Source organism: Helicoverpa zea, chromosome 14, assembly GCF_022581195.2.
Source record: "Helicoverpa zea isolate HzStark_Cry1AcR chromosome 14, ilHelZeax1.1, whole genome shotgun sequence".
NCBI classification, from domain to species: Eukaryota; Metazoa; Arthropoda; class Insecta; order Lepidoptera; family Noctuidae; genus Helicoverpa; species Helicoverpa zea.
The window spans coordinates 1,580,222-1,594,912 of NC_061465.1; the positions used below are offsets into that span (position 1 = coordinate 1,580,222).

General features: G+C 34.2%; 1 protein-coding gene and 1 long non-coding RNA gene across 3 annotated transcripts in view; one reads left to right on the forward strand and one right to left on the reverse strand.

Moving 5' to 3' along the window:
* LOC124636426 (galectin-7-like) overlaps positions 1-14,691 on the reverse strand; it is a 138,810-nt gene that overhangs the window by 77,377 nt on the left and 46,742 nt on the right. The window lies entirely within an intron of this gene.
* On the forward strand, positions 1,505-2,933 carry LOC124636428. Of its 2 annotated transcripts, XR_006985129.1 has the most exons (3): positions 1,665-2,274; positions 2,352-2,565; positions 2,683-2,933. It is a non-coding gene; the product is annotated as an uncharacterized LOC124636428 (long non-coding RNA). The 2 variants fall into 2 exon arrangements; XR_006985128.1 differs by having other exon boundaries at positions 1,505-2,565.

Consider the following 14,691-nt stretch of genomic DNA (forward strand, 5'->3'; position numbering starts at 1 on the left):
AAGGTGTAAATTGAAGAGTAGCATTAATATTAAATGCCAAAACAAAAGAAAACTGAGCTTTATTATTATTGTCAATCCATTTACAGGTTCTTCGAACAGCCTCGGCTCATACAAAAAGCAACAGCCCTTAACTTCATTCAACTAGAAGGCACCAACGCTAAGAGTTTGCCCCAGTTAATGTTTTAAATTAACACCCGGAACGCCAGTCTATTTTCCATTAATTCTTAGATCCTGTTGATAATTTATCGTTCCCACCATTTTCTTTTTTATTTCACTTTTCTAAAAAAGCTTGCACCGAGGTAATTAATATTTAGTTCTCAGAGAGTTTTCTAAGCTATGGCGAAGAAATTTTATGTAAATCCAATGTATTTTCACAGCTACATTTTTCAGTGGAAGGATTTTTGCCAGTTCATTTGAATACAAGAAGTTCTTAAATTACTTTAGTGGGTACATTACTAGGAATCTTCGAATCGTTTTATTTTATTCTTCTAGGATATGAAAATTGGGTAAATTTCTCTGAGCTTGTAATTCGAAATTCGTAGACAACTGCTCCTTTATCCTTAGTAAAGACAGCTGTTTAAAATTGATTGGATAAGTAACATTGTTTGAAGATCTAGTTGGTGTAGTGGTGACTATGCCAGGCCGCTAAGCAGATGGTCCCGGGTACGATTCCTGACAACTGGTAATTTCCACTTAATTTTTTTGGTTGGTTATTTTAATCCTAAAAGAAAACAACACATTTAAGCCGCTCTTTAAAAAGAAAATCACTGTCCAATAATACCTTTATCCAGCTACGAAGGCTAAATAATAATTTAAACTCCTTCTTACTTCCAAGCTTTAAAAAACAAAAAAGAAACGCGAACGTCCAACCCATCTTCGGATTTATAATACAAAGATTATTTTCTTAACAGCCGAAGACTTGAGTTCTTTTATATCTTGGCGTTTTTTCCGCTGCGTTGACTTAGATCCAAGACTATACTGGCTAGATTGTGATTAAAACAGATTTTTAATTAAAACAACCTCTCAAGTTAGCAGTATCGGTTAGACTGAAGTTCTAAGTGAAAAAGTTTGAGAGGATACCTGGGAGTAATGTTCGGGAGTTTAAGGAGTGATTTGATGAAGTTCTTTTTTTGGTACTTAAAATTAGGATGGTTTGTTTCGTTTTGTTGTGAGAGATTGTATCATTGTTTTTGGGAAATTTTGCTTTGATGTTATTACAGCTTTTTAACTAATGTTGCTAATTGTGTATGTAGGATTTATTTACTTATTTCGTTTTATTTAAAACTGACTTTAAGTTGCATTACTAAGAACATAAGTACAAAGGACATTGCCACCCGTTGGGCCCCTTATTTGTGATAGAGTGTCAAGAATATTTTATTATTAAAAATCAAGTCCTAATTTTATAAAACTAACTATTTTTTTTCAGAATTTCTTGTACCCTAGCATTGAAAAACATAATTAATATTTATTTTATTGAATCTAAGCTAGTTCCGCCATTATTAAAACTTAACGTGAATGTTGCCAGGTAGACGACAGACTATCTCATTTAAATGAACGAGGTGATCGATTGAAAATATCGATATAATATATAGCATTTTTCTCTTATATCAAAATGTACAAGTATATATATTAAGTATGCACTCGTAAATAGTAAATAAGAAAAGAATAAAGAAAAACTGTTTATAACTGTTGCACAAACAATAAAATATCAACACTAACAAAAGTCACCACTGAACTATATCTATAAAACGGTTACACCTAACACCATACATGGAATACAACAATAACACAATAATTAGTAAATGATATTATTTATAACAAATCGATTTAGAAAATCGATTAACAAAATATTTAACATGGTAACATCTACTCGGAACGCGAGTCTATCTGTCAAATCAATACGTCATTCAAATTGTTTTCGTGCCGGTTGTTATGCGTAGAGTTGAATTTATTCCTCCGTATTTGCTTCTGATAGTTACAATTTGCGTAAAAACTGTCGAGCTAATCGTTTTCGTGCCTCCAGTGGTTTTTTTTTAGATATTGGACTCTTTCTTAATGATAAGTGAGCACATTGACTCGTGAGCATTGGACTCTTGTTTTTAGTGATATTGTTGTTTTACTCCGGAAAAATGTCTGCACCTGGTAGAAGTCGAGTAAACTACTCTTTGTCTCGCCAGTGTGTTAATTTCTCTTTACGTATAGGGCCTAATCTTCGTAGACGTTAAATTGAAGAAATAGATGAACCAATGCTTATCCTTCTAAACACCTACATTGGTAAGTTTGTTTTATTATGTTTGTGGATTTCACACGTCTCTAAACTACCTTACATTTTATTTTGTCATTTTTTCCAGATATCTTCTGATGATATCCTGTGTGTGAAATGTTTTGTATTATTACAAAACCAGACAGCATCTAACTCAAATCTGTCACTTGTATCCCCTGCTCGTGGACACCTAAACATATGCTACGCATGTGGCTTGTCAACAGCAAGTCGCAGAACTCATAGAGTCAGTCAAGATAGTTCCTCAAAGGAATGTTATACTAAGATGGACACCAGTACATCACGTAAGTGTTTATTCTTATTTATTTAAACTTAATGTATGAATGCATATGTATGTGTGTGTTGAACTAATTAAATATTAATGAATATCAAGTATCTAAATATAATATTTTTGTTATTAGGTGTTGCATTTGGAACGAGTTTGTGTTCCTTGTTGGGCGGCTGCATCAAGACAAGTCCGGAGGCAACCCGTTGCTGGCAGTAGCCAACACACTGTGGAGTCTGCACCGGAGACTGGTATCATGGATGGAAACATAATTACAGATATGATGATTCCTGTACCACCACCACTGCCACCGCTTTAATGATATAAGCGCTCCAGCACAATTTCTAGACAACATATTCCTTGAAGAATAAATGTCTATTATTTTAATTGGTTGTGTTTTTTCTTATTAAACATCTCCTTTATAATTAAGCCCTTTCTAAAATAAACTACAACTAATCATAGATGGCACAGCGATCTTACTAAGTAGCAGGGCAGTGATTTTACTATGTCGCTTGCAGGAGATGCTGTCATATATGTCATACATACTCGTATATACTAGGTACCTACCAGTTTGCCAACAATCTTGGGGTCGGCTTTTAGTCTAACCGATGCAGCTGAATACAGTATTGCTCAAAGAGTGATTGCCCATCTGACCTCCATACCCGATACACTGGGTTATAACATGTTACCTCCTGGTAAGTGGTTGTCACACTTGCTGGATTCTAGCTACTCATAACAAGTATAAATAATGCACCCAGAATCAGCAGTTTAAATGTAAGTACTAGCAGCCACCCAGCTGAAGTTTGTAATGGATGGTCACCCAAGTGCAATCTGACCAAGTAGCTTAACTTAAGATATCTCCTTGTGGTTGTTGTAACGTAGCCACATGCTCCTCCAACCAATTTAGCCCTAAGTATATTTATTTCTACTGGTGCCAGCAAAACCTACTTCCGCTGACTGCAAGATAAACAGTTTAACATATTATTTAGCAAGAAAAGATGATATCTGATGTTTTTATTTCATTTGGGAATCAATATTAATACTAAAAATATTTTATTGTTTTAACGCAAATTGTTTTTGAAAAAATATTGTCTAATAACCTCAATTCTTCATCAGAAAAAAATCAATAATTCTCGGAAACTAGGGTAAAAAATTATAAATTGTTTTCAGGGTCTGAAAAGGTAATTGTCGTTCTTCAAAATAAAGTTAAAACCACCATGGCACGCAATTTTTTTCTGGGGGCCCAAATCTCCTAACAAAACGGGCATTCTCCTTTTCTGCTCTCTACATTCGCTATTCACATTTTAAATTAGTTCTTTTTTTTAGAACATATTCAAACCTCTTACTTTTATCCATGATCAATATATCCTCAAAAGATCCTAATATGAAACCTATAACATTATTTCAAAGGCTTGAAGTATCATCTAATATTAAACTATGCAGGGTCACCACTCAAACGGTCAAGGGTGACTGAAACCGGCTATGAAATGTAAAATTATACGGGGCTAAGTGCAGACCCCAATAAAACTCTAGTAGACTGGGCTTGTATGATTTTGGCATACAAGAGTAGCCTTGAATACTAGAATCTATGTATATTTACCTATAGTATAAAAAGTGGTTCATGAATTTGTCATTGTAGCTTTTTGTTTTTAAAAAGTTTCGCATGTATACTCACACAAATACATAAGTGTGTCTCATTGGCTAGAAGAAGTAAGGGGTATTTGTCACTAGAGCTTTTGTACAAAAGTGTGCGTAAGTAATTTTGGCGATCTGTACAAATAAGTTAGAAAAATCCATATATTTTCAATTTTTAACTTACTCCCCAAAAGGGAGGAGGTTCTCAATTCGGATGTTTATATTTTTTTCGAACAATATACACCTAAAAGATTTATACAAACAAGAGTAATAACTAAAAAAAATACACAGCTTCACCTCAAATAAACTGGCTTCACAAAACTCCGGACTCCACCTAAATTAAACCATTCGGCAATAATGGTGTTCCCATCTCTCTTCTTTCGGATCATAAAAATTCTTCTTCATTTTGGGGTCAGAACAAAATGATTAAATTTCACGTTTCATCTAACCCCTAAATTACACGTTCAAACTTGGAAAAAGTGTCTAAATACCCAAAACTTTGAAACCCTCCCGCTTTTATGACTGTTTGAAAACTCTTATTTACGTTGTTAATTTATTTTGGGAAGTGAATATATTAAAAGTCTAAAGGATATTAATGTTCGGAGTTTAAGATAATGATATTATTGTTCAAGATTTTATATAGTTCGGGAATTTTTGTTTGAATTGTTTTTGGGGTCTGGAACATATTTTTTGATCGCCTGCCTGGATTACATTCAAATTATGTTAGTTCATTGTTGTGCTACGCGTTCAAGAGAAACATCAAATATTTTTCAGTGCACCGTATAACAACGTATAAAACTCGATGTCTAAGGAGATTACTAATAGCTATTCACTGTCTGCTTATTGCAAAAAACCTTTATAACATCAGACATCCAGCAAATAAAGATATACAACTAGGAACTAGCTGACTCCCAATATCTCTATCCAAATATAAAATATAGTATACCTAAAATTCCCGAATAGTATAGCAGTCTATTGGTATAAGAATGTTTAAAGTACCGAAATTACAAACATACACAAAACACCTACTTACTATAATTAGTGTAGATTATCCCGTCCAAGTAGCACAAAACACAAAGCGCTATACAAAACCAACCTACATTCCTACCTATACATATAACAATCATCATATCTTTCCCACCTTGACCCAATCTTAAGACCTCGCATTCAACACCAAAATGTCATTACTCGGACCCCCACAAATTCACTTTCCTTGTTATCTGAACCAAGTAAAGTATCCGGTGACCACATGGGAACCGTGGCTATCCACAACTATCCAGCCATTACCCAAACTGATGGATAGGACTTAATAATGCATGGTTGCTAAAACCTATGATGGGTGGTTAAGTGGTTGGCAGCGGGAAAGTGGTTCGAATCGAAGTGGATATCTGTGATTATTTATTCATTATGGATGGCAGACTATGTTGTCTTACTTAGCTGTTTGTTTGAAGGTATTGTTTTGAGGATAAAAATAAAATATAACAAAAAAGTTGACGTGGGTCCAAGAAAAATCGAAAACAATATTTTCCTCGTGTGAAACTTCTATTTAACTTTTTTGTAATAAAACTACTTTTTTATTGCTGCAGTTGTCTGTGTTAATCAGAAATGACACAACACGCCAAAAAAGTGTACGTTATTCTATTGGAAATGCTGTCACAAAATATTTTTTTGGCGTATTTTTGAATTGACGCGAATCAGTACACAGCGTTATTGGTACATACAAACTACATACAATATGGTACAAGTTACAGTATGATCCGCCTGCATAAAGACAAAGTTTGTGTACAGTACACCTTGATAAACTAAGTGCATGTCAACAAACTTGCAACGTATCCTCCCAAACTTCATAGCAATATAATTAATATCTCCTACAAAATACACTCAGACCACAACCACACTGGCAACACAAATTCAACTCACAAATAATGAAACGGTAACATTCAGGGAGTCTTTAATTAATTTAATGGTAACACTCGTGCCGTCTTGTACTGCCGTGATAATGTCTTAGAGCAGCTAACCCACTGGATGTGCGAGAGCGCAAATCTCTATGCGAAAAAGTGTGCCAGTTTACATACAAGGGGTGTAGCAACAAATAAAGGTACCTACGACTCACTCATGCATTTTCGATCACATCCCTACGCCCGCACATGACAAAATTGTCAAAAACAAGCATGAACTTTTCACACATGTCCATACCAATATGAACGGCGATCTCAAACCTCCAGTACGCGCATACTGCAAACTTTAAGTCGACCAATAATAATTTGTATGGTGTCATAAATCAGTATGAAAATGAATGGTAGTACGCACATTACAAAGATCTGTTGATTTAGACGGTGTATGAACACTTTGGTTGGAATATTATTCCTTGATTTTTTTTTTGCCTTCCTTCAGGTGGATTGTTGGCTGACGGTTTAGTCTCTTAGCAGATGGGTAACCATGGTAATGGCTTATTTAATGGCTATGACTTATCCAGTTAGTTAAATTCTCCGAGTGATAATATCAATTTAAGGGGGCATGGTGAGGACCTAAGCTGTTCTTAATGTGTCAGATGTGGTTTTGGCGTAATATTCAAGACGTGATATAAGGCAATGGGCAATGGAGGGTTCTATAACTTAATAGGTTCGGGCTGTGAGGGGTTCTGTGAGTAATACGAAGATTGTTGTGAATTTTGAGTGGGATAGGTATGAGTATATTGCTTAGTGTGAAGGATGAAAAGATGATGTGATGAGAAATTTAAGTCAAGACGACGCTCTTTTTAACATTTTTAATGTATGACCAGAAAAAACAATTCAAGTTCTATCAACTGCATGTTATATAATATTCTTGTATCATTACTGAAACGCTACGTATCTGCTTACACTTCACGTCACATCAATTTCTGTAAAGTTTTGTACAAAGTTCTGGCTTAAATGTACCACTATCTACTAACTGGGCTCGTTTTATTCGGTTGGATTAACTTACTCCAAGGTGTAGATGATGAGATGTAATAAAAACACAGGAAACTAATAAGCTTAATATGATTGTTAAAAGTTATAAAATAGATTTTGTATGTCTATATGTCATCACAATTTTCAACAGAAGTAAGTACGGAGTAATATGAAAATTGAGATTAAAGCAGCTCCTATTTTAATTCCACGAAGAAATCCTTCAAGATACAGCGCCGGCATAACCACAGGAAACAGCTAGTTATAAAATAAATTCCTTTTCCCGCATTGCACTTGACGTCACCCTTTCTGAAATGATTTTCTTTTTATAATGTTGGCAATATGTTGCGGGGAAAATAGCAAGTTTTGCACTGCCACTTCGAGTTGACCTACAAGTGTTCTAGTTTTTATTTTCAGTATTAAGTTCAGTTTTCTTGTTTAAGGAATGCGGTGGTTTTGAGTTTTCAATAAATGGGTTCTTGAGCTGGGGTTTGGAATGCTTGAGTGTTATTGGTTAAGTATCCAATTTCATGCGGGTTTATAAAAACATATTTATCAGTTGTTTTGTTTACTAAAGATCGAATGAATTTAGTATGCAAATCGCCACATGCATAGATAGGTTATTGAAATCCATCGTAGATAGATAATAAGTTTGTAAAAGGACTTTTTGTGTGGTTCGTTAATATATCCTCAAGTGCGTGAAACCGTGGTAACTATTTTTATTGTAAATACGTGTAACGACATAATTTATATAATCATCTTTGCCACGCTTTCAATAATCAGCGTAACATTTCATCTTTTTCAATATCAACGTTTTAACGTCGTTCATAATTAATAAATGAAAGGGTCCTAATTAATTAGCAATAGCAATCCCACTAAGTTGTTTCAATGAAATATTACCCTATTAGACTAATGACTTATTTTCGTACAGGTCGGCTAAATTGACGAATATTTTAATTAAATTATTTCTTCTGTAATTGCGGTGAGAGAATAATTTATTAGTTTATGATACAAATCGGCAGTATTTTAAGTTATGGGCACTGAGAAAATAGAGTGTACGTACATATAGTCCGCTGAGCAAAGTTTTTTCAAACAAACCTATCATAATTTATTATAATTATCTGTTGAACATTTTTCAGATGATGAACCTGGTATATTACTCCAAGTTTTTCATTCCCGACTTGTCACGCTCCCAACAAAAAAATAATTATATCATCATAAACAAATACGCATCCAATAATCAAGGAAATGTAAATAAATATATGTAAAGCAGCTCACACCTGAATAACAATCATCTTAGCAAGAAATTGGCACAATAAATCAATACGGTTCCACCCCACCTTAGAATCTTTGTACTCAAAATAAATCACTTAATACGACACTCCAAAAATCCCACCTCACATTATTATTCGTAGAGCAAATACAAATTCGATCCTGTTCCATCTCCTTTAGTCTGTCTCGACATTCTATTAAACGTACTCCAAACACATTTGCCTTTTTCGTCGGGGAAATTGGTTCCTTGGCTTATCTCTAAGAAAAACCTATTTTGTATGGCACTCTTGGTTTATGCGTGTAAGTAATTTAATGTAACTTTTAGAAGCGAATTCGTCACACGGTGAATTTTTTAAGTCGCCTTCGAAATGTAAATTGAGAAGCCGTTTCAAGTTCGAATTTCGGGGAACCTTTTTTTTTCAATTGCGTTCCATTTTAGGTCACAAGTTTTGTGTGCGATTGTACTTTTTATGAGGTGACACTTTATAGGGTTGGCGCACTTTAGAATATTTTATTTTGTCATAAATTTTGACGAGGTCATTTTAGGAGAAATATTCCTTTTTCATTCCACCTATCGGATCGTTTTTCTCGATATTTCAATATTCTATAAACAGCGCAGGCATTAAGTAACTCGTCATTTTTACCTAAGCTTTATGACTTGTGTCGAAAGATGAAAGAGAAAACTCATAAATACCGACATAAAAATACGTTTGCCTTTACTAGATAACCAGGCTGTCTTGCTGATATAAAATTGAATGGATACTTAAAATATTGGTTGTAAGAAAATTGTGCTTCTTAGACAGATATGAATTTTATTGCTGTGACAGCAGCAAGTATTATTCTCATAGTCGGCAATAACGTTATTGTAGCTGAATATTGCTCATAAGATTCTAGTATAATTCACTGTTCGAAACAGTTGACGGTCGAGCAAGTCTATTATAGTGAATATATCTCTGAGTTTGAAAACGTGTTCACAGAAGAAATTGTACGACAAAGAAAAAACGTAGTTTGGCATAAAGTTATCATACCTACTCCATAAACATACGGACTTCCAAAACCCATTCTTAACAAGATTAAACATAACAAACAGCCATATTACTCTTAAACAAACCTAAATTATTTAACTTTGATAATCCTCTTCCGAACATACGTTGGAAACACGAACTTAGAGAATAACTTTAAAAATTAAGTACATATCTCATATTTATTGGCATTACATACGTGGCTTATAGAATTTTATTGCAAGTACCGTTTCCTGGCAGTTTCTATTTGTGTTGAAATGGTCGCTTGAAGAATAGTCTTGCTTCACTTCTTTAAGTAGAAATGGTGCTACTTTTCCTGGTTGGTTTAGATTGAGTTTCTTAGTCAAACCCTGAGGTAAATAATTTCTTAGGTATTATCAGACTTATAGACTTTACTTTTGATTTCTATTTACGTGTTACAGTATTGGATAATTATACTTAAGAAAGGTCTTATCAAACAAAGTGTCATGAATATGATTTTTGATTCCTTTAAAACGACAGAATTTTGCTCGTATTACATGTAATTGTGAAGTTTACTCAGAATTCATTTGTATATTGGAAGACAACTGGGTATTAAAATTCCTATATTTAATGTACTACAATACTATGTATTACAATGAATATGTATGATACTTTCTCTATACCTATAAACTGACCTAATAACGCCTGCAATGGGGATGGGTGCCCCACAACTATTCAACGGAATCCAATTAAACGTCTCGGCCATTCACTTTGGCAGCAAACGTCTTAGAATAAGGAGTAGGCATCTGAAACATCCTATGTATAGATTTCAAGTTACAGTCAGTATCAAAAGTTCTTGAATATAATAAAAATTGCAAAACAAAATTAACACAAAAATCTTAAACATAAAAGCGTATTCGTTCAGAAACTTTTATAAATATCTAAAATCTGGACTATTTTGTTCTGTAGTGAAATTTACTTATGGGAAAATATTGTGCAAAATGCTTTAAAAAACTACTGTTTTTTCTTGCGTGCAAAGGCATACTGCTTCTATTAGTAAAAGGACTAAAATAAAATCTGTCTCATGTCTCCTTAAATCTTAAATTAATCCTATTTCAATACCTTTTCTATCGGTTCTCCAATTTATCGTTGAAGTGTAACAGAAAGAGGAATTTACTTCCCTACTTATAATATCAGTGAGGATGTATTCAAAGCAATTTCGATACGCATTTTCGGGATCAAATATGGCCGCCGTTTTTCTATTCCGCACACCCAGGCTCTTGATGTTGGAAATCTTTTAAAACGATTTGGAGGCACGTGTAAGTTATTGCCAGATAGAGATATTGTGACAGCTAGCTACCGTAGTGTAAGCGTAGTAGCAATCCATTTACCCTTCGATTCTTACAACTTGAGCGAAAAATGAGCTGCTGATAAAATCGTGCGCGTTTCTTTCATTTTACTCTGTGTGGCGATTGGTATTGAGGTTAGGTGTTTACCTCGAGGATATTGTTGTTTTTAGATCTTGATTATGGTAAACATTTTAATAAGTAACGATAAAGTATTAATAAAAAGTCTCATGTGTATCTATTTTAATTTTTATGCTGTACCTGTCACAAAATTTATTGGAAGCCCAAAAGTACCGTCTTCTGGAACACAATACTGCCAAATGCAAGAAGTTTGCCTGCTATCACAAATTACACGAAACATCTATCTCAAAATTAAATCCCAACAACTAATTTAAGTAAAACAAACACCACATTACACTTCCTAATCAACGGAGCACAATAAACTTCTGCCTCATTCTGACAATACAAATATGAAGTTCCCACAATCCCCAATGCGCACATTCACAAGCTTATTTTAGTTCCAATCAGTACCGTGTACGTAGTAAGCACGATTTCACAGCTATACTTGTCAATATATAACACAAGTTACGGTGTTTGCTAGTTTTGCTTTAGAGCTATGAAATGAGCGAGGCTTTGATTTTATAACGAGCCAAATTTGACTTACGTACATGAATGGTAGGTATTATTCGGTGCAAGGATTCGTTTCTCGTTATTTGTTTTCTAAAAGCCACATTTTGAAGGCTTTTTGTGTTTCATTAACAGTGAATTTGTGTACTATTTCTTCATCTTCACTTCAAAACGCTTTCAGATCCACGTTTAATATAATGATGTCTTTCACACTAGGTACAAGTTGGCTCTTCCTTTAACACAACACATTCATTAATTACAGAGCGCGAACTACCAACTATATGGCACAACAGTACGTATATTTTAGTACAAGTCTAACGCCAAACTAAAGCAAACAATTCTAGTTAACATTTACACTAAGCAATATAGCTTAAGCAATTCTCTAGGACCCAATCACAGCATTAGCAACGGCCTTAATCGCTGCCTTCGTGGCCGCGTTCCCCGTTTTATTTAATACAATGTGGAAATGTGATTTGTTAGTTTCCACACACTGTTTTCGGGCGTGACATAGTCGCTCTTGGGAGGGCTTACTACTTACCACAGTGTCTCTGTTCCCGGCCTACGTAATATATATCGGCTTGAGACCTATTGGAGTCTTATACGGTGTGTATTTAGTTCACCGCTAAAGGATTCTGTTGTAGCGAATGATTGAGCAATCGGGGTAATGCTTTGATTACCAATTTGATTGAGGTTGTCGGAATGTTCGAGTAGGTAAGTTGGTACGGAGTTTGATTAATTTTTGTTTCGCTTGTTCGTTAAGGTAAATTATTGGGAAATTGGAAACTGGGACTCTACGTTTGATTTTACCGTGACGTTTTCCAAGAATGCTTTTATGTGTCAGATTAAATAAATTACGATATTGACCTCAATTAAATAAATAATCATTTACGATGAAATACTTCTGTTGAGAGGTCATCGATCCTGACATTAACAACCGTGTTGTAAACACATTTATTTTATTTCGTCAAATAAAAAAGAAATATAGATCACTTCAACTCATTCGCACTCAGTTGACATTCGCTGTGTTTCGCACTGATGAAGAACGTTCAAATTTTATTTGCTCGTAAAAATAAAAACATCTACAGCAAACTTTATATTATATGATAATATGAAGTACATTATATTGTGTACGTGAGAGAAAATATCATTATATGTATTTACGTTTGGTGTATTTCGATGTTTTGAAACTACGTGATGTGATTATTTCGGTGACTGTACACTTTACTTACGTGTGATGGCGTTAGTGTTGTCACTGTTTTATTGTAGGTATGTGAAACAGTTTAGGAATTACCTTGAACGGAATATTACCCTAGAGGTTGTTATCAAAGAAAGGATTACCTTGACCAAAATACTTGGTAGGAGATTAACTAAAGCCTAGTTTGTACTGGAAGAAAATTTTCATGTTATTTAAGATGTCTTCAAAAATATCTTTCTAATATTTCTATATTTATTTTATGTGCTGCGTATGTAACGTGTAACAAATAGTGTTGTAAAAGCATTATGCATGACTAAAAATGGGTAAATACATAGGGTCACTAAAAACCAAACTAAAACACATGAAAAACTTAATATAAACGCAAAAGATACTCGTAAACATCTTAAAAAATGTGTAAAGAAGTACAAAATGAAAGTTAGCAAGCACAACTCGATTCCATTGTTGTGCTGACTCCATTCCGCTAGTTCTAGAGAATGTGTCGAACTATGTACGTCGGTTTGTTTGTCCCTCACTATTAGTATTTAGAAAGTTCAGTATTAAGAGCTTGTTGGCTTTGAGATGGGACCTTGTTCTTTGAGTCGACGGTTCAAACTGTTTATGTGTTGCTTTGGGTTCCTTTGAGGTTTTAGTTCCGTTTCAGGTTATCATGGTGAAATTAGCTGTATTCAAGATGATAAATATTATTATAATGATAAATTCTGATGAATATGATTTATTTTAATGTATAGACTTTTTCATTAATTGTAAACAGGTCTAAATGTAAAGTTACGTGTGTATAATATTAAATCATACATCAAATTGCGTCGCACCACTTTGATTAACCCCAAAGGTTCTCGTCAAGCTATTTCTTCTCCCAACACATAACAAACTTAATTACAAAATCTAAAAAGAGACCTACTAAAGTCCACAAGAAAATTTACAAAGTCCATATTAAATATTAAAGTTACAACAAACTTATACAGAAAAGTAGTAATACAATTCTACTATATAGGTACAGTAAGTTTCCGAATGTGGAAAATGCTGCCGAGAAAACCGGGAGTGGAAAGTAGGCTAGGCTCGTAGAAGCTTTTTCAAGGAACAACTTAACAAACAATTTAGTTACTTTTTTCATAGCAAAACTTTAGGGTACAACTACATCCTTCCTTGGGCACGGACGGAAAAGTGGTCGATAAGGTGACGAATTGGGTAGAAGTTTTTATTATTTGGTTCGTCATACTTTTCCCGGTTGGTCATCAGAATATTGTCCACCTAAGTTAATTTATTTTGAAGTGCTTTATAGATTATAATCCTAGCTGTCTCATAGATAGTAAGTACTTGCGGTACCAATAGTGTATCTTTCTAACAATGCAAGAATTTTAAAATCTGTTCTGGACGAACAATCTGTTGGTACAAGCAAAGAAAAACAAATACCTCTTTTAGTACATACATAAAGAAGAGGGAAAATAAATATACGCTAGTTTAAAAATATCCTCTAGAGACGGAATGAAAAGAACAAAACTTGTCATTCCTAGCCATCCGTCGTAAAACATTTAGCGTAACTATACCTATATAGAGGGAAAAGATCCAATTTACAACTCAGAGTTAAATAAAAGGCAAACTCGACCCCGATAGGATTATCGAGTGCGAGTGATTAATCCAATTACTTCAAGGAAAGAAAGAGCTCCCAAACTTCATTTTGTTTCGTTAGAATCGAATCAAATCAACATTTTCGCAATACGACTGGGGTTCTGGTGTTGGAGTTAACGAACGATTTTTTGTTGCGTCTTTATTGTTCTGTTATTGATTTTTGAGATCAATTTATCTGACTAAAATTAATGGTGAATGGAAGGGTAATGATTTAGGGTCAAATTTTTTATGGTATTATATTAGTTTTTACGTCATATAAAATGAATTTTGTAACCGACAAGGCGACGTGAAATTCTGTGTACTGTCTCCAAAAACATTTCGCCACAATTCTTTATCCAAAATACGACACACAATAATCGCAAGTGTACACCTGCACTCAACTTAGGTACAAACTTTCTATACGAATCAGAAAAATCCTTTCCGCTAGAGCAGGCGTTGTTTTCCCCTCGATTTCCATTCACTCCTACAGTCCGGAACGCGGGATCCGGATTTGAGCGCATTCGTACAAATGAT